This window comes from Equus przewalskii, chromosome 24 (genome assembly GCF_037783145.1).
Source record: "Equus przewalskii isolate Varuska chromosome 24, EquPr2, whole genome shotgun sequence".
Lineage (NCBI taxonomy): Eukaryota > Metazoa > Chordata > Mammalia > Perissodactyla > Equidae > Equus > Equus przewalskii.
The window spans coordinates 25144799-25172218 of record NC_091854.1 but is presented as its reverse complement, the minus strand read 5'-3'; the positions used below and the strand labels follow the sequence as shown (position 1 = coordinate 25172218).

The 27420-nt window shown below is 34.7% G+C and overlaps 1 protein-coding gene across 2 annotated transcripts in view; it reads right to left on the bottom strand.

The window, feature by feature from the left end:
- Positions 1-27420, bottom strand: part of NEGR1 (neuronal growth regulator 1) — an 817887-nt gene that overhangs the window by 539775 nt on the left and 250692 nt on the right. The gene's annotated exons all lie outside the window — the stretch shown is intronic.

The following is a 27420-nucleotide window of genomic DNA, read 5'->3' as shown; positions in this document are numbered from 1 at the left end:
CCATCTTCTAGGTAGGAGGCTGTTTCCATGAAAATGATTTTATCTTATACCTGTATAGTAGGCCGTTCATAAAAATTCAATTTCAAAGAACATTCTGAAATTATTTCTTTACAATTTATTCTCATTGTATCATTTAAGTAAAGCCCCCACTTATATAGTGTGTCATTACAGCATATAAGGGGCAAAACAAGCTGGAGCCAGCATAGTAACTTCATGGTTTCCTGTGTCAATTTGCAAATTCTTGTGAGCAACAAGTGTCAGTTTTTAAAAAGGGAAGGGATCGCCATGAAAATTCATGAGCTCTTCAGTGGCTGAGTTCTCAATTTCCCATTCCTACTGTTACTATCCCAGTACAGGCTCCTACATTCCTAACCTGGCCTATTGAAATAACTGTCTAAATACTTCAATCCTACCTCTTCCCATTATTTTCGTAGTCACTTTTCTAACACACAGACATGATCACAGCTCTCTACTGCTTAGAAAATTCACAGAGCTTCTTCCTGCTCCCAAAGTAAAATCCAAAAATCACTGGAATAGATTTCAGAACCTTTTATAGTAGAAGTCTAATCTACCATTCCAGACTTATAATGCTATTGTTTATTTCACACACAGTACACTAAAGCCAAATAAAAGATATTTTATGCACTTTTAAGACTCATGTTTTTTTCTTCTCTCTACAGTGACCTTTCTGCCCCTCACTTCTTCTCTGAATCTCTATACAGATTCTTACTCATACCGCAAGATAGCGCTTAAAGGAAGATCACATCCTCCACAACATTTGCACTTACTACACTTCCATAGACTTGTGTATGTGTATATATATACAAAATGTATAAATACATATTTAAAAATATACTATATATTTAAAATATAAATATACAAACTAATGTAAAAACATACATGTTTATGTATATATTATAACTCCAAGTTTGTGTGTATATATATTATAGATAATTTATGTATAACACACATACAACTCGGAATTATAGTTATTCAGGTACACGACTTTCTCTTCTATTAGGTCAAAAGCTCTGTGAAACATGTATCTTACCACACCATCTGGCACATATTAAATGATAAAATGGTTTTCCTAAATGGTAGAATATGTGATTGAATGAGTTGCCTTCTATTTCATCATCTACAAAACACACAAATGCCCAGCTTTACACTGGTTTGCAGTATTGCTTCACTGCCAGATATAAATTTCTAAAATGGACTTTCTGAGTCCCAATTATTTTGACATCACAAAATTACAGGACTGAAAAGGAATATAAGAAGGCTCACTCCAGGCTTCAATGAGGTATCATTACTTAGGAAAATATTCTATTTTAAAAAAGCTCAATTTTAAATAGGATTTCATAACCCACCTCTTTCACTCAACCTTTTCATGTTTAATAATGTCCACTATTAGTTCCCGCAGTCAGCCTTGAGATTATTTTTCAAGCTAATGGAAACATTACTGGTTTTTTCCCCCCATTATTTTTTTTCCTGTCTAGGAAGATGACATAACACCAGAATATTTTAAGAAAGTTAAATATACCAGAATAAGGAAGGAGTATGACAGATGGGTCTTGACTTCAGAACTGAAGTTTCTCATCTATTTACAAGCATCTGTTTTCATTTGGGTTTGTTGATTCTGTCTTCTGAAAAGTTCTAAGATAAACTCTCCCATTCCCAAGATTCCAGTATATTTGCATTTTGATCAAGACAACTTTGTTTTTCCCTTGCATCTCTGAGACTTGGCATTCCCTGCAGTCACTTTTAGTCACTGAAAATACATACCTTTCATTTTGTTTACAGGCTATTAATGACTCCTCTTGAGCTTTTAAGGCAACAGCCTTAAAACCGAGCCTTAGCTAGGTTTAGTTTGCTTACTTTGTCACCAATTAACTTGCTTTTATATTTCCCTTGTTCTAGCTGGCCTGTTTTCTCTGAAGAGACTTGGGATACAAAACTAGCATTCATAATGGAGTCTCTATTTTGTGTCGGTCACCTTATTGTGAGCTAAACATACATTATCTTGTTTAGTTCTCATAATAGCACTAGGAGACTGATGCTAAAACCAAGGCTCAGGAAGGCTAGACAACATGATCAAGGTTCTAAGTATATACTCAAACATCACTTCAAAGTATACACGTTAAAATCTCTAGGTTATTCTGAAAACTGGAATATCATGCTGATGACTGTTCTAGAAAAGTTATCATGTATGATCATTTTTTATAAGCTTTCTTTAATTTCTTCTTAATTCTGAACTTTGGATACAGGTAATAATTATGGGTATAATTAAAATGAATACTATTTATTAAACACTTTTAATATGTGCTGAGCATATTACTCATATAATCACCTTTTATACTCATAATAATACTGTCTGCATTTTACAGATGAGGAAATAGAGTTGGAGGAAAATGTCCAAAAGAAAATCTTGATGCAGTTTAAGTTTTAATAACTTCAGAAGTATAAATGCTACACTCTTGACAAAAAAATCTAATCTGAAGATTTACTTACATTAATTTTAAATATGTTTTGTGAATTTAATACCTTTTAAAAATTTTTTGTTTCAATGTTTACCTTCTTATATCAAAATAAATACATTTATTTTCATCATGTGCCATGTTCTTAAATGAAGCTTATTAAATTTTTTCTAGACTCTTATGTCACAAAATCCTCCTTCTTTTTAAATAGTGTTTAATGATGAACCAATGAGCAATTTACAAAGTTATCCCACGGTGAGGGTGCTTTGCAGCACTCGTTGTTTATTTTATTGCATCATTTTTGCCATTTATTTTATATTTTTAGGTCTAACTCCTCAAAATGTTCATCATCTGGGACCTTATTTTAAATGCAGAATCTCAAGCTTTACACCATATCCATTGAATCAGAATCTGAATTTCAGCAAGTTCACCAGGTGATTTGTGTGCACATTAATATTGAGAAGCACTCATTTCAGCATCAAATTTGATCTATAATCACAAGATCGTGGCAAGTAAATGTTCTGGACTTGGCACAAAGAAAAAAATGTAGAATATTAAAATATAAGCAATAACATTGGACACTATCCAAGAAAGATGGAAGGAAACCAAATTAATGATAGATAGGCAACTAGGCATTAATCAAGTCTTTGAAACTAAGACAGAGATTATAAATATTGCATGCAATCCTATGGAGAGTAGCTAGAACAAACTACCCTAGTAGTGGGTCAGAACTTCAGAGGGTTGAAGAGAACAGAAGAGTAATTGCCAACAAAATATACCAGGAATGCATCTCCACAGGGGCCATTCTACAATGTGTACACTCTTGATTCACTTACATTCTCATTCCAAGGAAACTATCCTCTTATGGTACACAATCTATGGACATAGATTTTTTCCTGCGTGCCCCTCCCTCCAAAAAATTGACTTGATAATTCATTCTAGAGTCTTCCTAGGGGGCGACCTAAATTTGTACTTTTCTTAAATCAAATTTTTCTTTTTATTCTTTTTTAAATTTGGGGTATGAATCAAATTCTGGTCTTCTGGTGTTTTTATCTTTGCCACTGCTTTTCAAAGTTTAATACAAGCAGTTCTTTGATCAGATGTGAAAATTCTTAAACTACTAAGGAGGAAAATTAATTTGGGCCTGGACTTAAACTCATTTCTTTCCTGCCTTTAAATTGTACTATGACACAATAGGAAGAGAAAACAAATTGGGAGCCTGGTAATGGAGTCACTATTATTTTACTATTACTGTTATTATTTTAAATAAAGTTTCACATAAGGGTGTAGAAAATTTGTTATAACATTAGAAAAATGTAAAATAAAAATTTTTAAAGTATAGCAATGTGTAACTATTGCTCTTCTTCCAATTACATATTTTTGTTTAGTTCCCTTCATTGAATTCCTAATAGTTCTCAGACTACAGAGAACGAGTAAAGCACAATTCAACAGTGTTACCTGGGAAAATAAAATGACGACTCTAATATTAACTAACTAACAGGAGCTACTCAATGCCTTGTCTGCATCAGCAATGTGATAGAATCTGCAGCTTCCAGGAGCCTACGGTCCAGCAAAGTGATAGGTATAATCATTTAGAGAACAATAAAGAGAGCACATAATTGTTTGGTAGAATTTCATTGTATAGTCTATAGACTAAATGTTCAACAGGAGTTTAAAGAAACGGGTGGAAGAGTGTTGGAATAATGCAACCATATAACATGAGGAAATGAGATAAAAAATTTAGTATTCATATTGCTAATCAATAACGTCATATGGATTGTCTACTCTTAAATGTAAATCAATACTTTAAAAAATGCAGTTCAGCAATTCATTAATTATTCTTTACAAATTGCACCAAAGAGTTGACCATAGAGCTCTCCTGGTTTCCTTAAATCAATGCAAAGGACACATCAAATGTAAAATGCTCCATGTTGCTAAGCTTACTAAAAATAATTGCTGCTAATGGGCTACAATTTAAATAGTGCAAGAATAAAAACATTTTGAGAGGTTATACCTGTTATTAACCTATAAAGTGGATTGAAAGTAGCACTTAAAACTAGACAACATTCAAATGGACACTTTCAAGGTTAGCAAATTACAACTAAAAACAGAGATTTTCTAAAAAGCTAGAAAGAAATTCAATTCTATGTTCAGATATTTGCTTCCTTAGAAATTTCTCTGATTCAGGAATAACCTAAAAGACTTATTCAAATGCTTTAGGTTTCCTTTTGGCCTTGAAGGCTTTAAAGCCTACCCGAGTTTTGGGTCTGCAGGTTAGGTTTTACAATTTAGCTGCTGTTCTGCTCTGCCTGGTACAATACTGACTTTTGCTGGATGCTTTGTAAATATCAACATTTTTGTACCTAAACTCAAGCTGAAGCAGCACTGCAAAATGCAGCTGCCAGCAAACACGCAATGTCACTCGAAAGGGATCTTGGCAGAATTTAATTAGAAAGTTAAATAAACAAAGAGGAAATATTGGTGGAAAAGAAAAACATAAGAAAGAGGAGAAGGACGGCATTGCACAAGTAAAGACATTAAAAAAATAAAAAGCTAATATTTGGATAACATGACTCAGGTAGAAAAATGGGGAACTTGGAAAAGAAAAAGGCCATGGAAAAGTCATGAAGCTACTGAAATATAGGATTAAATACTGTTTTTAGGTCATATTAACTGAACTTGGTTATACTGATAGACATCCTTATTTTGTTGGGCTTACGTAAATAAGCATGGTATGAAAAATGATATAAAATTTTACATAGAAACATCAGGTTGAAGGAATATACACTGTATTCTTTTTTCCAGAACCAATTCAATGCAGGCAAAACCTGAAAGATTGGAATGAACAGAACTATAATGTTTTATTCCAATTCAGAATCGTTGCGAAGCATATAATTTACTTATTTTTGTTATAGCATTGTATAGTCAAGGTAGTACCACAGATTTATAGCTCATTTACATGAGCCATTTTTCACGGAGTAAGGGAGAGATTAATGAATAGATAAATGACTGAGAGATTAATGGGTAGAAAAATAAAGGTACACTTTCCTCCATTTCTTCTAGTTTATGTAATCAGCACGTCTCATTACGTGAGAAGGAAAGAAGTGCAGAGAAAATAAGTGTCTTAGTCAGTTGTTATAACAAATACCATAGACTGGGTGGCTTACCCAACAGAAGTGCACTTCGCACAGTTCTGGAGATTGGGAAGTCTGAGATTAGGGGACCAGCACAGTCCGGTTCTGGTGAGAGCTCGCTTCCTGGTTTGCACACAAAATGGATATCTTGCTATGTTCTCACATGGTGGAGAAAAAGAGGCGGCAAGCTCTCCTTTCTCAACTCATAAGGGCACTAATCTCATCACAAGGGCTCCACTCTCATGACCTAATTATCTTCCAAAGGTCCCATCTTCAAATACCATCACATTATGGATTAGGGTTTCAATGTATAAATTGTAGGGGGGACACAAACATTCAGTCCGTAGCAATAGGGGTAATTGAACACCCCATAACCAATAACTGCTTTAAGCCACATTTTATTCTTCCCTTTTCTTTTCCCTTTGCCCAAGTCATTCTATATATATATATATATATATATATATATATATATATACACACATATATATACTTACATATAAAATGTATATAAACAAGATCAAGAAGTGAATCATCACAATATATGCATGACTCTAAGCCATAAATACAAATCCTAACTGATGACATACTCTGATTTTTTTAATTCAGCATTCCACATTTTATAATTAAACATATCTAGATTTATATTTATTTGAAATTTATAAAATATTGTTTTAAAAACTTGGATCTGAATTGCTTTAAAGAGTTTTAGTTGAGTTATAATAAATATATGGTCATAATAAATACGTGTTTGTTTTTAATAAATCCAGCTTCCATATTTCTTTTGTTTAAACAGTAAGCTGATCATCTGTAAAATGTTTCCAGTGACTTCAGTATTTCAAAATATTCAGCAGCAGACAATCACACACAGATTCAGGAAAGAATATTTAGAAAAAGAAACGACTTAGCAAAATCAGCTATGCAATTACCTATATTTTGATTCAACATGTCTTTTAATTCTCTTCATGTATTAGTAATACAAATAGTAGTTTTCAAATATAGCTTTCAGTGGCCAACATTTTTCAATAAAATTTCACTCGCTTTTACAGGACAGATACCTTTTTTACCAAAAAACAACAGAGGCTTAAATTCCTATGAACAGGAAAATTTATGATAGGCTATCAAGTTGGCCATTGCATGTCTGTCATTTAATCATGGCATTTATTTAATTTCAAACCTTCTTCAGTGTAACTCACATATATTTGAAATAAAATATGCAAATAAATTCAGTCTCTAGAGAAGGGTAAATTCAACCGTGAAGCAGAATAGATTTCCATTTTCCTAATGCACTTTGGCACTTCTGTGTGTCCACTGACATTAGCCTATGAAAGCATCTCCAGCTCTGTCAGCCCCCAAGAATGTGTTAAAAGGACATGGTACATTTGGAGTTCTGAGAGGAAATAAGCCTTGTGTAGAAAAGGCCTTCCAGACCACGTAGGTATAGTAGAAACATTCCATGCATTTTAAACGCCTATAATCATAATTCTCCACCACAAAATGTAATATATGTTCTATCAGAATAATTATTTTTCTCTATAAGTACCACAGCCACCAAGCTAACTGTCCTGCTCACACCGTCTCCTGGTCCGCATACCACGTAATGCTGCTGAGGGTGCTGGAGAGAAAAGAGAGGGCTCCATTCAGGCACATTATGCGTTTTGACATTAAGCACCCAGTAATTAGCAAAGTATCTAACTGCATAATGTGATGAGGGAGAACATGACAATTAAATCACAAGAAAAATGTTTCAAAAAAGTCCCACTAAAAATAGTACTAGCAACTCAAATAAGGTGGAGGTGAATCTCCGTTTCTAAAGTACTGTCATGACTTACTGCGGTAAAAACCATGTAAAAATAAGGTGGCTTGCAAAGACAAGGTTAGACTGCCTTTCACAAGGCCTTTGACTCAGTGCCCAACAGTCTCTGAAGCATCCTTACCTTCCTTACAGAGCACAGTGGGGACAAGTACGTTGTTAACCGCTTTTTGATGAGAGTCTAAAGTGAGAGATCTAGGTCAAAGTTAATGGTGCAAATTATTTTGTTTGTTTTTGCATGTTTTAATAAGCCTATATTTCTCCATATATCTCTTTACTGTTAGTGAGGTCTAATGCTTTTCCTTCTAAGGGTCAAAAATCTCCATTTAAAAATAAATAATTGCTTCCTTTCATGAGAAAGGAGACTAAACATTAACACCAGCAACTGAAAGAAAAAGGAGAGGTGTCATTTAGCTACTTGAGTTTACCCTAGAAAAACAAATGCTGGTCAGAATTCACTGGTGATGGTGAATGTCTTTGGGCTCATTTATAAGACTGATCATTTCTTTCATAACTTCTCATATGTTTCTCCCAGTTTGGAGTTCTTTTTTTGAAATTAGTGTCCCAGAGCGAATTCAGGCATTAAATCCTTTTAAAACTCTTTTTCTACTTCTAAGTCAAAAGGAAAAACAAAATTAAAAAGAAAAAAGAAGAAATGTTCTCCTTTCCTATTTAACCTGACCAATTTTCTGGGTCAAGCTCACTGTGAGCTCAGTTGATTGGCAGAAGAGGAAGCCAGGGTGCTCCCAAAGAAGGTCACTTCTCTCCACCAGCTGTGACCTTTTCCTGAGACTGCTATGCTAAGTTACTGATCATCTTATCATCACCAGCTGAAAAAATGCATATAAGAAATCAAGTCTTGCAGCCAGTAGATAAAAGAAGAGTAGAGAGCCAAAACTACAGCTTCCTATATGAAAGTGAACTAGTTAAAAAACAACATTTACTATCATTTTCTTCAGTTCAAAACCTACATGTTCTAAGTGTGGAAGCTTAAAGAAAACCTAATTTAATTCTACAAACTATACTCTGAGGATAAAGATCATTTTATATCATTAATTAATAATTTTAGCTATTTCTTCATTAAGTACATTAATACTTTGCCCAAGGCCTGACTCTTTTATTTTCATTGTTTCTCAAAGAAAATATGTCAAATGAACCATCTTATGGCTTAGTAATAATGAGGAATATGAGGACAGAGGGACTGGTTCTGGACAATGATGAAGAATTAGAAGAGATATAATGAAATTCTGAAGTTTTAAAAAGTAAGTCTGTGTGTCTTAATTTTACTTATTGCTTGAATAGCTATTTGGGGATTTTTTTTCTCTGCAATTTTTCTTAAAAAATGCAAACATTACTTTTGGAAAGATGAGGAAATGATGGTGTGGATATACAAGTTCATTGATGCTTTTTATTGGTGCCAGTGATTATTATCCACGTTTTTACAGAATAAGAAATTGAGTTTAGTCGACATCATGTGCCCAATGCCACATAGTTAATAAATAGATCATCAAAGAAAGGTTAGAAATGTCCTTCCAGGAGCCCCAATCTAGACATCTACTCCTGTGGAGCCTCTCTTTCCATTGTTACAAAGAAACATTTCTTTACTCTAATGAAATGCACGCATTTTGTCTATTTGTCGTCTATTAGTATGCATCATTACATTTTCCTAGTCTACATTTGGAGTTATACACAAATCTAGGGTACAGGGCAAGTTGGTTTGCTGTACCAAGCTCAAACTTCTCATCTGTAAATGGGAATAGAAATGGTACCTACCTCATTGCATTGTTTTAGGATTTGAGAGAGAGTCTACGTAACGCACTTACTATAGGGCCTGACACACAGTAAATGCTAATAAGTTTCAAATATTATTCTCAATTTCCATACCCATCTCATAGTAAACGCACTGAAAGCTGAGCCTTGGCCTACATAATTCTCTTTGTACAGCACTTCACACAGTCCCGTGATTAAGGCAGTGCTTAATATGCCTTGTCCAGAATGATAAGTGGTGAGGATACAAAAGATAAGTCAGAACTCGTAAGTGTAGCATTTCATCTTTACGCCACCTTCATCAGATTTGCCTATAATGTCTGTTAAGCGCACACTCCTGGGTTATACCATTGATATTTTGGAAAACCTCTTCAGAAATTACTTTAGTGAAAAGAGTAAAAGTCAAACATATCTACATTAAAACCTGGCCCTAGCAAACACCAGTGCCTGGAACTATGAAACTGTGGGGACCTGGAATTGGCCACCCCAAGATATGTCTGTTTGGCATCAGGATTATTTGAGGCTGATTGCTTTTGATAAACTGGGACAGGCAAGGAGGCTCTGAGGAATGGAACTTGCCCTTTGTTAGGACACATTTACATTTGTAAGGTAAATATCTGTAAAAGCTGCCTCCCTCTCTGTACCAGGAAGAAGAAAGGAGATGACCTTCTCTCTAAAAACTCTTAATCAATACCAAAGGCAAGGACTTAAATCTGCATTTTATTGTGCTAGTCTGGTAACCTCCTGTAACTGACTTCCCTCCCCCTCCCAACTTTGGCATTTCTTTAAGGATTAAGCATCTTTCCTTAGGCTAGGAACTGATTGCTGCACTCACCTGTGACCGACCAGCTTCAGACAATCGACTTATCTCCTGCTACGCCCTCTGAGATAGCAGACCACTGCCTGCTGTGTCCATCAAGCAATGTGCCAACAGGGCAATCTTGTGACTATTGTGGGAGGGACATTTCAATCATATGTGAAACACCCTGTTTGGGGGTATATAACCACTCTGTGCACCCCACTTCTTCAGTGCCCTTTCTTCCTTCGGGAAGAAAGGCCCCGGGCCATGGTTCCTCATAAAGCTTTGTTTAATTTTCTCTTGCTATTCTGTCTCATGTGAATTTAATTCGTTCTCCGGCCAGACGAACCCCCATTTGGGAAGAGGAAATGTCTTCCTCCCCTACAAAACCGATCTGAACCATTTCTCATATAAAAAAAAAAAGAAAGAAAGAAAAAAAGAGAGTAGTGTTAATAATAACAACTTCACGGAACTGTAATATGAAGTACTGATATTTTTGTCAAAATTTTTATGTGATGATATCATTATGTAGCAGACATTCGTACCTGAATCCTTCTCTTTATCTTCCATAACAGAAACAATCAGAGTTCAAACATAAGGAGGTTCCTTTCTTGTCAACTACAGAAACTGGCCTGGAGATTCCCAAAGCCATCCCATTTCCCTCTACATTTCAGAGCCAGTTCCTCTTCTAAGTTCTCCCCATCTTTGTAAAGGTTAGCATATGGATCCTTATATAATACCCTAAATTGGATTTCATTTAGATCCAAAATTAGCATAGTTCACCCCAACTTAAGTTTTTCTTCCGTCTTTTTTTAATCATTCTACTTTTAAATGCAGAAGGTTTCTTTTGTTTATAAAAAGCACAATCTCAAGATAAAAATATTCTTTGGACAAAGTAGTCGTCAAAGATCTTCCTACCATCTACAAACATACAAGTGGCATCCTAACGCTTAGGGCAGGGACTAGTCTACGACGGTTCACATGCAACCGAAGGGGACATCCGTTCAGGACTTCCAGGTTGGTCTCCCTCCATCTCTACATATCCGTTTGTTTTGTATCTAACCAGCAGTTACAAGCTGAGCTATTCAATAACAGGTGCTATGGGTTAGTCATTATCTTTGGTCTCAACACCTGGTAGTATTGCCATAGCATAGACATTTATGTTCTCAGAGAATTAATGAAATCCAGGGTAAATATTTGTAACTTTGGGAACATAGCTCCATCCAAGGATCAGTCATTCTAGGGTAGTTAAATCTGGGAAGTGAAAAAAAAAATTCTAGCTATTAAAAGCAGAGCCTGAAATGTGCAATAAAAATAATTCCAGCTGTCAAAAACATAGATGGAGGAAGTGACAGGAAGAGAATGCACTGGCAAAAAAGAGACAAAAATAATTTGACTGAAAACTAAGCCCCCTCTGCCACTGTCCAGCCAGCTTGTCAGTTTAATTTGCAATTGGAGCAAAGGAAGGGAGATGAGTCAAAACAGGTGTTTGGTTTTTTTCTCTTTTTAATGGGGGAAAATCAAGTGAAAGCACAGCTCTGCCAGCTGTGAAGAGCTGCTGACACCTGTGCTTGCCACGTCCCATGCTTGTGAGATAGGTCAGAAGCAGCTAAAGACAGCTGATAAAATGAGGTGAGGATCCAGGTAGGGGAAGAAGTCAAAAGAAGTCAGTCAGTGCTGGATAAAAACAGAAGAAAACGGAAGAACAAATGGTGCCCATAAAACATCCAATCTCAAAACGTCCATTTTTATCTTTGTTTTTCTAATTAGTACAAAGTCATACTCTCTTTTTCCTCCTTCTGTTCACTAAAGAAAATGTGATGAAAGTGGATAAAAATGAAATTTTCGCCTTATGTGCAGTGTACAACTCTACATACCTGCCAGGCTCAACTAAAGCATTGCAATATTCTCCCCTGGCTATTTATATTCCTTTTTCTTTTTTTTTCTCATTTCCCCACCCTCCCACCCACATCAGGACAGTGAAAGGAAGAATTTATTTTCTAGAAGCAGAATTATGTGGAACTCAAAGGAAACTTGACTGTGGCTACAACTCTGAGGGGTCACGTTGGCACAAGCGTAGGAGAATGTGAGCATTTATTTACTGACAGGAGCCTGGGAGAGGACTGGGTAGATAGGAGTGGTTTGTTGGAGCGCAGGAGATCATTATGACCAGAGGTAGACTGTTAAAGGTAATTTAAAATAGATACACATGGCAACTTAGGACACTATGTGCCCCAGCCTTCATCTTCCTCCCGAGGCCTCTTATTCTCCAAGAGTCCCTAGAAATAGCATTTCCCTGCAATCGACAGTGCAAAATGGAATGGTGATGCCATGAGAGTGATTGATTTAGGCTAAAGAAAAAAGTAGCAGGAGAAAAATGAAGTACGTATTTAAAACTAACATTGCTTTGAAGTTCTTGGTTTTTTTAATTATCTAATATAGTACCCTCTGCATGATTTTGGTCATGTCAATGAAGATCAATTTGGGCACCGTGGGGGCTGATGAACACTCTGAGACTCTCCCAGAAAGGGGGCTGAGAGAGAACATAGGAATTCAAAGGATATTACTGGGCTCAGCATGTCTGAGAAGTTCATTACCAGCAAGTGCCTGAATAAGATGCAGTTGGTATTAGAATAATTCAGAAAAATCAGTGGGTGAGCCGATATCTTTGGGAAAAGGAAGTTCAGGGTTTGAAAGGACGATCTTTCAACGCTATAAGACAGCCTTCACATAGGAATACTGGTTTAGTAGATGAAACACTCTCAGATACGACATGGAAAACTTGGAGGGTTCACAAATTTGTAAGGTTAATCCACCTAATGGAAATATTTCCTAATACTCAGTGAGGTCAATAACAAATAACAACCATAGGCTGAGCGAGATCCCAATGAGATACTAAGAATTAATAAGCCACAATATTTCTCTCAAAAAGCTGACACTCTTAGGAACAAAAAGGCACTCAAACAGTTTATTAAAATACAGCATGGTCACTGCAAATAATAGAAGTAATAGTGTGAAATGGGAACAGAGTTGAAAGGTATTAAATCCAGTTTTTGACTCAGGGGTTAGAGAAGGCTTCTAGAACTGGCAGCGTCTATGTGGAATCTTAAACAACGAGCTGTAGTTAGCTGCCAATAAGAACAATATACACAAAGGCCCAGAGGCAAAGAAAGAAAATAACGTAAAGTGTGCAGGGACCTATAAAATCTAAGCGACGGGTGACCATAAAGTGATGAAGTGCACGGCAAGAGTTTCAGTGATGGGGATGGAGAGCCAGGCAGGTGCAAGGCAGGGCAGAGTCTTGTGCTGTGTCCAGGAGCTGGGAGTTATCCTGAAAGCAACGGGAAATCAGCTTTTTGATAAAGTGTATCCCTCTGGTGCAAGGTGGAAGGTATATTTTCCAAACTGTAGACGACAGGCAGACCAATTAGAACAAATACAACACAAGGTAAAGACATTATTTGAGATTCTAAGGCTTAAATTTCAAGTTTATACATAATTAATGATCCTTTTGAACAGCCTGGTTTTATAATCAACTATATAAGTTATCTATGACGTTTTTTGGAGGGCAAGATAATAGTCATATCACTGCTTCTTAGTTTTTATAATTCTTTTTCTACAAAAATGGAAACTCTTGAGATCTAAAGAGAATTGTGACAGTAAATAATCTCAAGTACTATAATGCTATACTTTTGGTAACATAAATTAAGTATAAATAAATAGATCACCTTTGTTGATATATAACATTTATTAATTATAGACGGTATTAATTGAATATTATATTCTGGTGATTTAGGCACGTCTAGAATGGAAAGACTAATTTTGGTGCAGTTGAAAATTTTATTCCTAAAATTCTGGTAATGAGACTGTCATGCTCATGAAAACAGTTTTTTAAACATTCACTATTCTGACGTGTGACATTTATTATTTTACCTTTTTTTAACTCAAGCAGTTGAAAACCTACGCTATATTAATTTTACATGAATTACAATTAATAGGTAGATATTTACTTACAAAATCATTTAAGAAAGTGTGTGAGAAGAACACTAGTCCCAGGAGATGCTCTGTAAAAAAAAAAAAAAGCAGCTCCATAGTTAATTAAACTTGGGAACTGTAGAATTTTAAGAGAGCCACAAGGCACGTTAGCATCCTGAAAGCTCTGAGGAATGCTGAAAAAAAAGGCTGTTCATCTTTTTTGTATGCAGCATTTCCAAAATTTCTTTAACCATATAACTTCCTTTATTTTAAAGTGATACTTATTAACATTATTATCATAATACTATTATTTATTGACTGCTTACTCTTTGCCAAGAATTTTGCAGTACAAACATTATCTTGGTTACTAATCCTACTATTTATGGGTTATGATACCTCTTCTGATACAAGGAACCCAAGGCTTATATGAGGAACTGGCTTGAAGTCCCAAGTGGTAAGTGACAGAACAAGGATTGAGCCTAAGACTGTTGAATTCCACAAGCTATACACTTAGGTATTATGTAACACCACTTTCCTTACAAAGAATTTCTGTCTCTCAACTCTCTTAAAAAATGTTTTCTGAGATACTCAATGTAACATCTCCCATTACATCATTATTATTGTTACTACTAACCTCACTTTAAAATTCAGGTTATTTAATGCTTTTCTAAGTTAAATTAGTTAACATATATATTCCTGTACATAGCATAATATGTAAGGTTATTTAAATATTTACAAAACCTTTAAAATAGCGAATTTTCACTAGATATATTAATAATCTTATATCCATATACCAAGATTAAGTTAAATAATGTGTTCAAATAATTATTTCCAGCTTATAAATACAATATTAACATAATATATTCTCATTAAACCAACGTGGATATTGGGTTTTTAAAGGTAGTTCTTCATTTAACTATGATGTTTCTTTCAAGCCATAAATACATACTACTTATTTATCCATTACAACAAAAACAGGCTTCTTCGTAACAATTATTCATAGCTTTTAGTGTGAGCAGAAATGTGACAGTTAAGAGGTCTCTGAAATATGTTAAATGAAGGTATTCTTTTGTAAAGTAATACAACAAAAGTTCAGGCATTTGTCATTAAAATTACATTGCAGGATATTCTCCACATTGTTGTTTTCTAAGGATCTATTTCCAGAAATTCAAGTACATAAGACTGTGTTCCACATCATGCTAGAGCTAACACCCTATTTGTTTGAATTATTGTTAACACCCAGGAAACATATGTTAGAGAAGTACGCTAATATGAGTTAAACTATAAAACAGAATTTTAAGAAAATAAAATTCAATATTTTAGAAGAAAAAAGCTCCCAGAATTCCTCATATAAACACAGAAGAAATACACCGAATGAAAGGCCTTATCAGTGCTGTATGCTTTTATGAGCATAAATCAAATTGGTATTCAGTTTTGCTTTGTATTTTTTTTAATTTAAAGTATTTATTGAGGCAGTTCTTCCTCTAAAACAAACATTAATGTATTAACATTTTGCAGTCACAAAAAATGCACATTATATTGTCCTATGGGCTTGATTATCCGCCTACAAGCTAAAGTTGTTGCGAAGATAAGCAGTTAACCTAAGTCATTTACAAACTTCCCCTGTAGATTTTTACCATGGATAAAATGACCTTTAATATCTTTTACATACTTTGCTAGTTACTCTGGTATCCATGACCAAAATAATCTCAAAGAATATCAGAGTAAAAACAGAGCTGCAAGTTATCTAGTCAGTTCTAAAGATGAATACAAATCTAGGCTGACTTTTTGTTTGGTCCAAAGAGAAATGAGAAGAGCAAGAATAGTGCAGTGACTTTTATATAAAGCTAAATTTTCTCAGTTTAAGAAAATTGCCCTTCACTCTGAAATCATGTTACTTTTCTTGTGTTTCAATGCCCTTATTTATTAAATAAATTGCTTGTTGTATCACCCATAGGTTTGAATATAATCTTAAAGGAACAATAACCTAGGCTGACCCAAATGAGAAGAACAGGAAGTTAAACTCTGAGTAATTGATATAATGTCCAAGAAAGAGAGATGGAAGAAGAAATTAACATTTGTCTACCATCCTTAACATTTTCTACCATTGGACAAAGAATGTCCAATGTATTCATTCAAAAAGACCTGTGAGATATAAATGGTGTTCCTACTTTACAGAGAGAGAAACTGAAGAGTAGACCAGTTAATTCTTCCAAAGTGGTACAAGTGTGAGTGACAGAACCAGTTTTGAAATTCCGGTTTCTATGCCTCTGGAGCCCACACTCTGTCTCCTACACTCATCTGCCTCCCGAAATAAAAAGGAACAGAAAGCCATCCAAGATTTGAAAGGATAGGCAATAAGCTGCAAATTTTTAACGTTCCTGGAATTTCTCCCAAATCCTTCCGTGACGAAGGTAACAGGATTGAACCCAAGATGCTTTCCTGTTAAATGTTGAGATCTTGCTTTCATGCACAGGGAAAATACTAACCTGTAAGCCTCAAGAAGATGTACAGCAATTTATAAAAGCCTGCATTCCAAGAGCTCAGGTGTTTAGGTTCACTCTAAAAACCACTGCTCTGCCCTTATCTCAGAGGCAAGGCACATGGTTCACCAAATTGTGTTTAATATGCTGTCACTACAATGCTTACAAACATTTTGATCTTTCTAGAGATTCTGGTTTTGTATCCTGTTAATTCCAACCTTTGGCTCTTTTTGTCTTATACCTGAGCACAGTTATTTATTTGAAATTGTTTAGCTTTTGTGGAAGACTTTGAGCGTGATATACATCTGGATTTATCAGACTTTATTGTAGATTTTTATGACTATAACTCTTATGGTCATTTTAATTTATTCTATGTAATTTGATAAAATGTATGTATCAAGTGAATGTGGTATGCCATGCAATGTGAATACATACATAAGTAAGTGTAATATATATAAAATACACATCTGTATAAGCCAACGGGGTGAAAGGAATGGGTAACATGAGCAGATAAACAGAATAAAAGCAGACTGTTAGTTGACATAATAAACTGACTGCTATAGGACATCAAAACAGGGAGAGATTTTGTGAGCTTATTAAGGGCAGGGGCAAAGTTCAATACTATGTGCTTCCTTACAATGTGCATTACTTGTTTATGTCGCCTTTGACATGATATTTGCTATTATTTCTTGACAAAATTAGTATGATAGAATGAGCTTCTTAAGAAATGTATTATAACCTTACGACGTGGAATAACACCTAGTGCTTCTCAGCACATGAGGATGTTTATTGAATAGATGGATGAAAAAATAAATTAATTATTAGATTGTGCAAACTCAAATGAACTTTTAAATGATTCCAACACTTTTGCCATTCAGGATATCCCAGAGTTATCACTCCGGCTGGCTTTATTCTGTAGACTATGAGCTTATCTTAAGACAGATGTAGTGGGCCTTGTAAATCTGTTACAATCCAATTATTTTCTTTTGCAGAAAATTGGTTTTCTTTTAATTAGTCATAGTTTAAGAAAGAAAGAATCTTCTGAAATTACTTTGGGAAGTTGTTTTAAACAGTAGCACAAAAATAGCAGTTCCAATTACATTGAATTAAAGGAGAAGGATTCTTTAAAATAATTTTATGACTAGTCCTAAAGAGGTTAAGTGGCTTTTTTCAAGATAGAACACTGAATAATAAAAAATTCTTTTAAAAGGCTTAGATTTGGGGCTGGCCGGGTGGCGCAGAGGTTAAGTGTGCACGTTCCACCTCAGCAGGCCGGGGTTCGCCGGTTCGGACCCCCAGTGTTGGCATGGCACCGCTTGGCAAGCCATGCTGTGGTAGGCATTCTACATACAAAGTAGAGGAAGATGGGCATGGATGTTAGCCCAGGGCCAGGCTTCCTCAGCAAAAACAGGAGGATTGGTGGCAGATGTTAGCTCAGGGCTAATCTTCCTCAAAAAGTAAGTAAGTAAATCAATAAATAAATAAAAGTCTTAGATTTTTCTTATTGCTAAAACTACAATTATCTACAGAATGTGCCACAGATGAGAACTGAAGCTCCACATGGGCAGAGATATTTATTAATTTCACTCTTGATTTCTGAGAGACTAGAATATTATCTGGTTCATTAAATGCACCAAATAAGCATTTCTTAAAGGAGTGAATGAACTGATGAAGGGATGAGGGTATTACTGAATTCCATAGAGCCAATAGTGCATTTTTATCTGCATGTTCTAGATGCAAAAGACTAACTAAGGAATTTTTTAAATTATGAATAAATATTTACTGAAAGTTTACTATGTGCCAGGTACTATTCTGAGGACTAGGAATAGAGCAGTGATCAAAATAGATAATGCCCTTGCCTCTGCTGAGCTTATAGTCTATGAAGAGGAGAAGAAAACAAAACAAATATACAGTGGTTCTCAACCCTGGCTGTAGAGTTTTTATAAGTTACTAATGCCTAGGATATCTCCTCTCACCCATCCAACCAGGAGATTCATATATGATATGATTCAGATATGCAGCTAGGCTAAAGAACATTGACAATTAAAAAAAAAAAGACACAAAATATAATGTCAGGTAATGATAAGTGCTATGAAGCAAACTAATACAGGCCAACGGAAAAGAAGCTGGCAGAGGCAGCTACAGAGCCGTGTGCGTATCTAGAGGGGTACATTTCAGGAACTGCAAGAAGGCCAGCCTGGCTGGAATAAAGCAAAGAAAAGCATGGTAAATTTTTTTGAGAGAATATTTAGGGGCCACTGCAAGGGTTTTGTGCTTTCGTTTAAGTGTGATGCGAGGACACTGGAGGAATCTTAGTAAAGAATAACATAATCTGGCAAAAGTTTCAAAGACATCCTTCAGGCCGCTCTGCAGAGAGAGAATATGCTGGAGAAGTTTAAGAACGGAAGCAGCAAGACACGGCCAGGAAATGGAAGAGATGATGGTGGCCTTGCGGGGTACGGTGGCCCTGAACATCATGAAAAATGAGTCAATATGTATTCTGATGTCAGAAAAGAGAATATTTCTTCATGGATTGGACATGATGTGAGGGAAAGGGGGAGAAGTCAAGGATGATTCCAGAGTTTCTAGCTCAAGCGATGAGGTGAACAGCAGTGCTGTGCTCATAACTCTTGGAGTTTCTTTCTTATGTATTTCCATCTAACTGAAAAGATAAAGAAGACAAATCTTGGTAAAGTAAGCTCTTGAGAGTTCTCTTTCTCTTTCACATGTTTATACAGTCATATGGACACAGTACACAAGCATATTTGCATAAGCACCCACAACAGGTATAAAACGCTCAAGTCTAAAGAGCTTTTTCTTCTTGCACACTAGAAAATAGTGACAGAAAAAAGAAAATAGAAGACAATATTGTATTATAATGCACATGTTCATTATCCTGGTTCCCTCAGTATGAGCCTGAAAACTCTTTAAGAGTAATAAAAGCTATGAAGAGCTAGCAAAATGAAAGTACCATCAAAAACACACATGAAATCTTCATCAGATCAGTGAATAAATTTCAACTGAGTAGAAGCTTTGAGATGGTAAAGGCATTTTTAAATTGGTTTTGTCTCAATTTTCAAGTTGCCACTTCTTTTTTGATAAAAGCTGAATAATAATTGAGCTTTATTACTGTGCCTAATTTGCCATACAATATCACATTTCCTCGTTTTGTCCCATGCATCACCGTAAATTTGAAGCCGTACTTTTTTTTTTTTGAGGAAGATTAGCCCTGAGCTAACATCTGCCACCAATCTTCCTGTTTTGCTGAGGAAGACTGGCCCAGAGCTAACACCCATGCCCATCTTCCTCTACTTTATATGTGGGATGCCTACCACAGCGTGGCTTGCCAAGCGGTGCCGTGTCTGCACCCAGGATCCAAACCGGCAAACCCAGGGCCACCAAAGCAGAATGGGCGCACTTCACCGCTGCACCACCGGGCCAGCCCCGAAGCCATACATTTTAACCTAAATTCATTCCTAGTGTCATTAGCAGTTTGTGTTTCATCACCTCCAGTTCCTTTCCAAGGCATTCCTCACTTAAATACTGTTTTTAACATAAATCTTCATGACTAGTAATATTAATTACCGCTTATTGAATTCGTGACTCTTGATTAGCCAGAGGGTTCACATATTCCAGTCATAATAAAAGAACTAACGCTGCAAAGCAAGCATTAGAATTCTTGGATTTCAGATGAGGAAACTGAGGGACTGAATAAATAAAAAGTTGGCTAGGTCACTTCTAAAGATTCCTTTGGAGTCTAAGTTTTTGAGTCTACATAGTTTAATTATTTTTTAAAAATTCCCCTTTTGTTTCTGGCAATAAAGGATAATAGATTTTGAGGAAAATAGTCCCAGTACTGATCACCTAAAAATATTAGATGCATGGTTTCGTTGGCAGAAAATTCAGAGAAGGAAACCCTCAGGGGCCAAAATTACAAGAATGCCTAAAGAAAGACAAGTAAATCCTAAAAACTCTCTTCATCTTAAGTAGACCACTTGGGATATTCAAGCCACTCTTGAAGGCCATAGCCAAAACGTAGGGCCCAGAAAAGGCAGGAGGTTGCAAGAATTAGTTCCCAGAAGACCAGACTCCTGAAAAGCAACACTCTTGGTAAGTAAACCAGGAAAAACTCTCCTGCCAGAGTATACTAAGGTACAGTAGCGACACTTGCGAGTTTGTGCCGTATAATATAGACCGACGTGTTAGAGGAGATAAAAGAAAACAACAGCCCAATTTTATGCTATTAACAAGAAAAATGCCTAAAACATGAGTACATTAGAAGTTAAAAGTCAAAGGACAAAAAGGATACGTCAGGCAAATTCTAAACAAAAGAAACATGATATGCTAATGTCCAAGTAAATCATGAAATAAAGTAGTAAAACGAACCAACAAGAAAAAAATCAGCAGAAATAATGAGAGTCACTACAAATTGATACAAGGTTCAATTCAGCAAAAAGACACAAAATGCTTAATTTTAGACGGACTTATAAGACAGCTTCAAAATATTTAAACAAAAACTGACACAGTTACTAGAATAAAATGACAAATCATAGTGGCAGTTGTTAACACAGTTCTTTTACTATTTGTTAGATCATGCAGACTTAAAGAAAAAATTAGGACAGTACAGAAGATGTGAACAAGTTAATTAATGAGACTGACATAATGGTCATGAATGAACTGTGCTCCCAGCAGTTGAAGAAACATGTTTTTCCAAGAACCACTGAAACATTTACAAAAATTAAACACATACTAAAAAACCTCAACCAATTTCACAAAGTCTACACTCTGACTATAATAAAGTTTGAAATCAAAGAGAAAAAAATCATTTTTACAAACCTCATTTGCTTGGAAATTTATACACTTCCAAGAGATTCTGGGGTGAAAGAAAAAATCATATTAAAAAAACGAAAACTGTACAATACCAACAACTGTATCTCCTGTGTTACCAAGCTTGAGGAATACATACACACAGCGCTTAGAGGAAAATAGATAGAGATTTAAATTATTATATTTTAACAGAAGCCTGAAAATAAATGCGCTAAGCATCTAAATTTGTCAGCCTGAAAAAGAATAAGAGAACAAATTCAAAGGAAATTAAAAAAACTAATTTTAAGAAGAGCAGAAATTACTGTATTAGAAAGTTTAATATACCAGGATCATAATATTGGAAAGAATTAAATGTTAATTCAAGAAAATTAATAAAATTAACAAATATTTAGCAAAGTTAATAAAGAAAAGGGAGAAGTCATAAAAACCATGTGGCAAATGAAACAGCGAACATAATTATAGATGTGATAGATTGAAATGACAATATTCCAGTACATTTAAGAACCTAAGCAAAATGCTAAAAATTCCACAAAAATTTACTCAAAACATTTTCTCAGAAATAGTGGAACTTTGATAATATTCACCTAGATATTAAAGAAATGGAATCATTAGTAAAAAATCATGTCCTAAAGACCATCAGGCTCTATGGAGGAAAATTCTACCAGTTATTTAAAGAACTGATAATCCAATGTTATCTGTTATAGAAGAGAATAGAAATGAGGAAAAAATAGAAATGAAGGGAAGGCTCTGTACTCATTTGTCGAGATAATTATAACTTGGATACCAAAATCAGACAAAGAAATTATGAATAGAATTATAAACAAATCTCATTAAGAAATACAAATCTAAACATTCTAAAGCAAACTGAATCTAGCAGTTTATAAAAAGAATCATGCTACTTGACCACATTATGTTTTGTTTATTTAAGGATTTGATTACTTCAATAATGGATTAAAGAAGAAAAAGTGTATGATTATCTCGATGGATGCCAAATATACATTCAACAAAATTCATATCTATTTATAAAAAAGCTTAGAAAACTGAAAAAGAATATATACAAAAAAACAAATTTGTAAAGGACATATAGTAAAGACTACAATAAATATTGTCAATAGTGAAAAACAAGACGAATTTCCTTTGGAACTTGACGCAATGCTTGCAACTATCATTTCTTTCTAAAATCTAACAAATATTTTAGCCAGTACAATATGACAAGAAAAACAAATAAGAGGTATGGCTTGTTAAAGAAGCAGCCCAATTGTCATTATTCACATGATACAGTTATCTGCAAGGATGTACCAAAAGAATAGACAAATTCATAATTAAATTCAATAATTGCTTGACAAGGTTGCTGCATATAAAATCAACATAACAGAAAACAACTGCATTTTTATGTAGTAGTAGCAAATATTTAGAACATTTAATTTTAATAAGATACCTTATACAACAACAGTAACAATATAAGCTATCTAAGAACAAATTTGACAAGATAACATTTAAAAATTAATGTTTCAAAATATCTTGAATAAAGCAAAGATAGCAAATCCATTGAATTTGAAAAGTTCCTAAGAAGCAATGACAATTTTTAAGGTCTTTTAGTTTTACTGTATTTTTTGGAAAGTTGCCAAAGCCTCACAATATAAAACAATGCAAACACTCAAAGCAGTAAGAATAGAATCTCTACATATCCTACTCCTTTCATTAAATATTATTTTATTTCCACAAATCATTGCATTTCAGCACAATGACATGCCCTGCAGTACTAAAAACACCTGAAGAAGTAAGACTAAAATCTGTAAATATCCACCTCCTTTCATCAAGGAGTATTTCATTTCCTCAATTCATTGCATTTCAGCATCATCATTATTGTCATTTTTGTGGCAGAAGATTTTGAAAAGGCTGACATGACTCCTAACTCCTTTGCACATCTTTGCCCAAGCAAAGGTTATCGAGCGGTTATTGTTATTGCGGTGGTGTTGGAACCCTGAGCAGAGCCCTTGACACTTGCCTGATTCAAACTAAGCCCAAACCCTTTACACAAATAAAATTACCTCATTTTAATTACTTATGTGTCTCTAACCACCTAAATAAGTGTTTACATTGTCTCCCTACACCTATTTACTGGATGAATCTAAAAGCTGCCTTATCAAGAGGATATTAAAAAGGCTTAGTGCTTTAAAATGCAGATGCAAATTCCTCTACATAGAGAGGCCAATTGGCCTGTTTTTGTGTAAATGAGAGTTATTCTGCTAAATCCCCCATAATGAGATTAGAAAATATCTTGTAAATTAAAGCAAGGGATTTTTAAAGTTAATATAATGCTTCCCTGCTAGTTTACATTCCATGTTTAAAACATTTTAATAAAAAAATCTTAACAAATAACACAAGAACAATAATTACTGAAATAACAAATTACAGAGTTGAGCTATGTAAAGCCTTCCATATTCACTGGGGATCAATAAACATTAAAGTGAAAGAGAAAACCGTTTAATGAACTAACAAAATAACAAAGTAGGAGTATTAGGGACTAGCAAATGTCATTATATTTTATTATATTCTCCTATCAAATTATACCATGCTCTCCTTTCTTGATACATTATATTATTTACACAAAAGAATAATCATAGTCATAGACAAAGACAGTGAACTCAACGGGTTGCTTAGAACTAGGGGGCAAATCTCTTACCTTCATCATATAACAATAACCTTAAAAAGCACTATATAAACTATCAATTTCCAAAGAAAATCGCCATTTATAACCCAGCTCTAACATAAAAGTTACTAATCCTCTTTAATCCACAGAATCACATTTGCTAAAATTTAGATTAAAATGTTTGACTTACACAGGTCATTTCTCATATACAGCCATCTGGCTACAGGACTTATTACTGAAGAACATACCAGAAAGTATTTGAGAAAAATGTACTGAAGTCTTTTTTACCACTGAATCACTTATTTTTTCTCTCCATCAAAAATAAAAACTGAAAAGTCTGTAGTACATACATAGTATATATCTTTTCATGTTTCTCGGTTGAAGCAAGAGATGCAGCATTACTTTTGTTTACTCAGTTTTAAAGGAAATTCTTCCTGTTAAACCTTCTGATGAGCTATAAAATAAAATAAATAAAAATCCTTGGTGAATGGTGTCACAAAAGCACCACAAAATTTTAGACCATAAACTCGGAAAAAATATGTACCCACTGGTCCATTTTATTAGGCAATGCAAACAAAATGCTTTTCTGCCAAGCTCTTAATGAGCAAATTCCCAAATAATTTCCCTCAGGTTGTTGTGAACTTCACATAAAGATGCAAAAAGCCTTTTCCAGAATGTTTCTACAGCCATGTTATGCTTAATCAAGGCTATCACTATTTTCAGCTCTGTATTGACTGTCAAAGGAAAGATTCAATCATTATCATGAAATGTAAGAATGCTTCAAGCTTCCTAAACCTGACAATTTCTAATCTTTAAAACCTCTCTTTACACAAAACTTGACAGCTATGAGCTTACCTCTTTAAAAAGACAACATACCCTGATGTATTAGAATGGTAAATTCAGATTTCTGAGCATAATATGCACATTAGCATAATATAATTGCTTCTGCCTTTAGGGTAGCCAATCAGATTGTGCAAATGCACCTATTCATAGACCTCTTGAAATGATTTGCCACTTGGGAGTTATACTGAAACAATCCAATTTCATTTTTCTACAAATGAATTATGGTCCAAAATCAAGAAACTATACTAAACTTTTAAGGAACACTTTTCAGTCTAGACACAAAAATATAACTCAAAAAAGATATTGCTAACTTTTTATACCTCATATAGTATAACCTTCACATTGACCCCACATAAAACAGGCTAAAAATTTCTCAAATTCTATGTATTTATAACATTTTAAAAATAAGAAGGCCTATACAGATACAGAACTTTATTTTATAGAACTAAAGTTATCTCATAACTTTGACTAGGTGTTTCCAAACTGCCTGTTGGCCCCACAAAACTTATTCACAAAAATGGCTATTTTAACTAACTTACTACTCTATCATGGTTTTTAAGCCCTTATTAAGTAATAAAATAATCGATTGATTGATTCAATAAGTATCTAGAAAACATCTTTCAAGTTTCCAGGCACTGTGTTAATCCCTGGGAATCCAAAATTAACAAAATACCATCCAAACTCTTCAAATTCACAGTCGATCACAACCAGTCAGTAACACCAAGATACAAAAAGTAACTGAAGAAGACAAACAAGCTCCAGGTTAAAGTGAGAGAATGAACAATACTTTTAATTTATATGATCCACCTGGAATCATGTATTGAATTCTGATTTTCATTTAGCAGCATTTAAATACATCGCTAATCAGAGGCAATGTAATTTTTGTCTTTCATTGTACTTTCTGCCAAAAACTAAGCTGCAGTTCTGGAGATGGGAGCCCCATTTTCTGGAAGTGACATAATTAAAGCAGACGGTTCACTGGATAAAGTAAATTACTATCTCTGTTCCACCCATGAAGCAGTTCTCATTTCAACTGACTTACTATGAAAACCTGAAAGATGAGGAAGAGATGGGAATATACCATTTGGACTAGTCGACTTCAACAGTCATTTTTCAGTTCTATTAAACAGATTATTAATGACAGACTGAAACTAAAACCTTTGTCTCTACATCCAATCTATTCCTTTTCCTAAGGTATTGGAGTCTCTCATACCAAAAGGAGTAAAAACTAGTTGTCAGTAAAACTGAATAATGAAATTAAAATATAACTTTAAAAATGAGATTTTATGAACTATTCCTCTCTCTTTTGGACTGTTTACATTGAAATTCCTTAAACAAACAAAAAACTACTTCCTTTCATTCTTTCTAATTCTTACCTCCCAATCCAATCTTCAAGCCACAGCTATCTGGCTTCTTCTGACCCTCTCCCTCCACTGAAATTGCCTGGAAATGGCCACCAATGGCATAATTGCAAAAATTCTAAGCACAATGAATATTGTCTGGAACCCATCTTACTTTTATTGACTGTGGCTCATAATATTGTTGACCAATTCCTCCCTGAAGCCCTGTTTTCTTTTTACTGCAATAACGATGAATTCCTGGCTTTATTTCTTGTTCAGCAATCCTCCAATTCCTTAGCTGGCTTCTCTTTCTCTGCTCACTTCTCAAATGTTCTTGCTCCACAGGGACCAGCCTTACTTTTCTTTTCAATTTATATACGTACTTCCTCGATTCAAGTACTGTTAGTCTGAATGTTTGGGTTTCCTCACATGCCAATTTGTTCTTATCATATTTTAAGAAAGGTTTCATCTGATTGGTAAAAGAATGAGATCTCTCTCACTTAAAAAGGGGTTGGCCTTTACTGATTCCAATGGTCAATCGATTAGTTCAAGAGATTTCACATAAAATACACCCAAGTTTTCTCCTAAAAAAATTGCAAATTGGAGCTTCTCTGGTTAACAGGATAAAGGAGTAAAAGGCAGAATTTGATGAAAAAACTATACTTTATAAAAAAAATCTTAAATCTGTCAGGAATAGCATAATTTGCAGCTTTTTATTAACCTCTCAAATTTTGGTTTTATAGGAAAGAAGTTTTTATGGGTAAGCTTTATAAATAATCACTAGTCTGGCTTCAGATGCCACCTGGAACTGAGAACTTGTGAATTTATATCTCCAGCTCATACTTCTTTGTTGAGTATAAAACCCAACTATCTCTTAGATCCTTGCTCTGCAAAGTGTGGTCCATGGACAGACAGCATGGCAATCTCCCAGGAGCTTGTCAGAATTGCAGAATCTCAGGCCCCACCCCAGACTTACTGAATCAGAAGCTGTGCATGAAGAAGATCCCTTGGTGATCTGTATGTATATTAAACTTTGAGAAGCATTGTTCTAGATTTTTCCACCTGGGTTTTCGATCAACACTTCACACTCATAAGACTCTCCCTCCAATATATTCAACATTTCCTTCCCTGCTCTATCTCCAGTTGATTCTTCCTCCTGAAATTTCTATCCTAATAATTGGCTCCACAGATCCACTCAACTATCCAAACCAGTTATCTTGGAGGCTTCCTCTCCTTACATATCCAGTCACTGAATCCTATTTAATCCACAGCTAAATAGCCCTCAAACTCTTTCTTCCTTGTTATAGTATAGCAG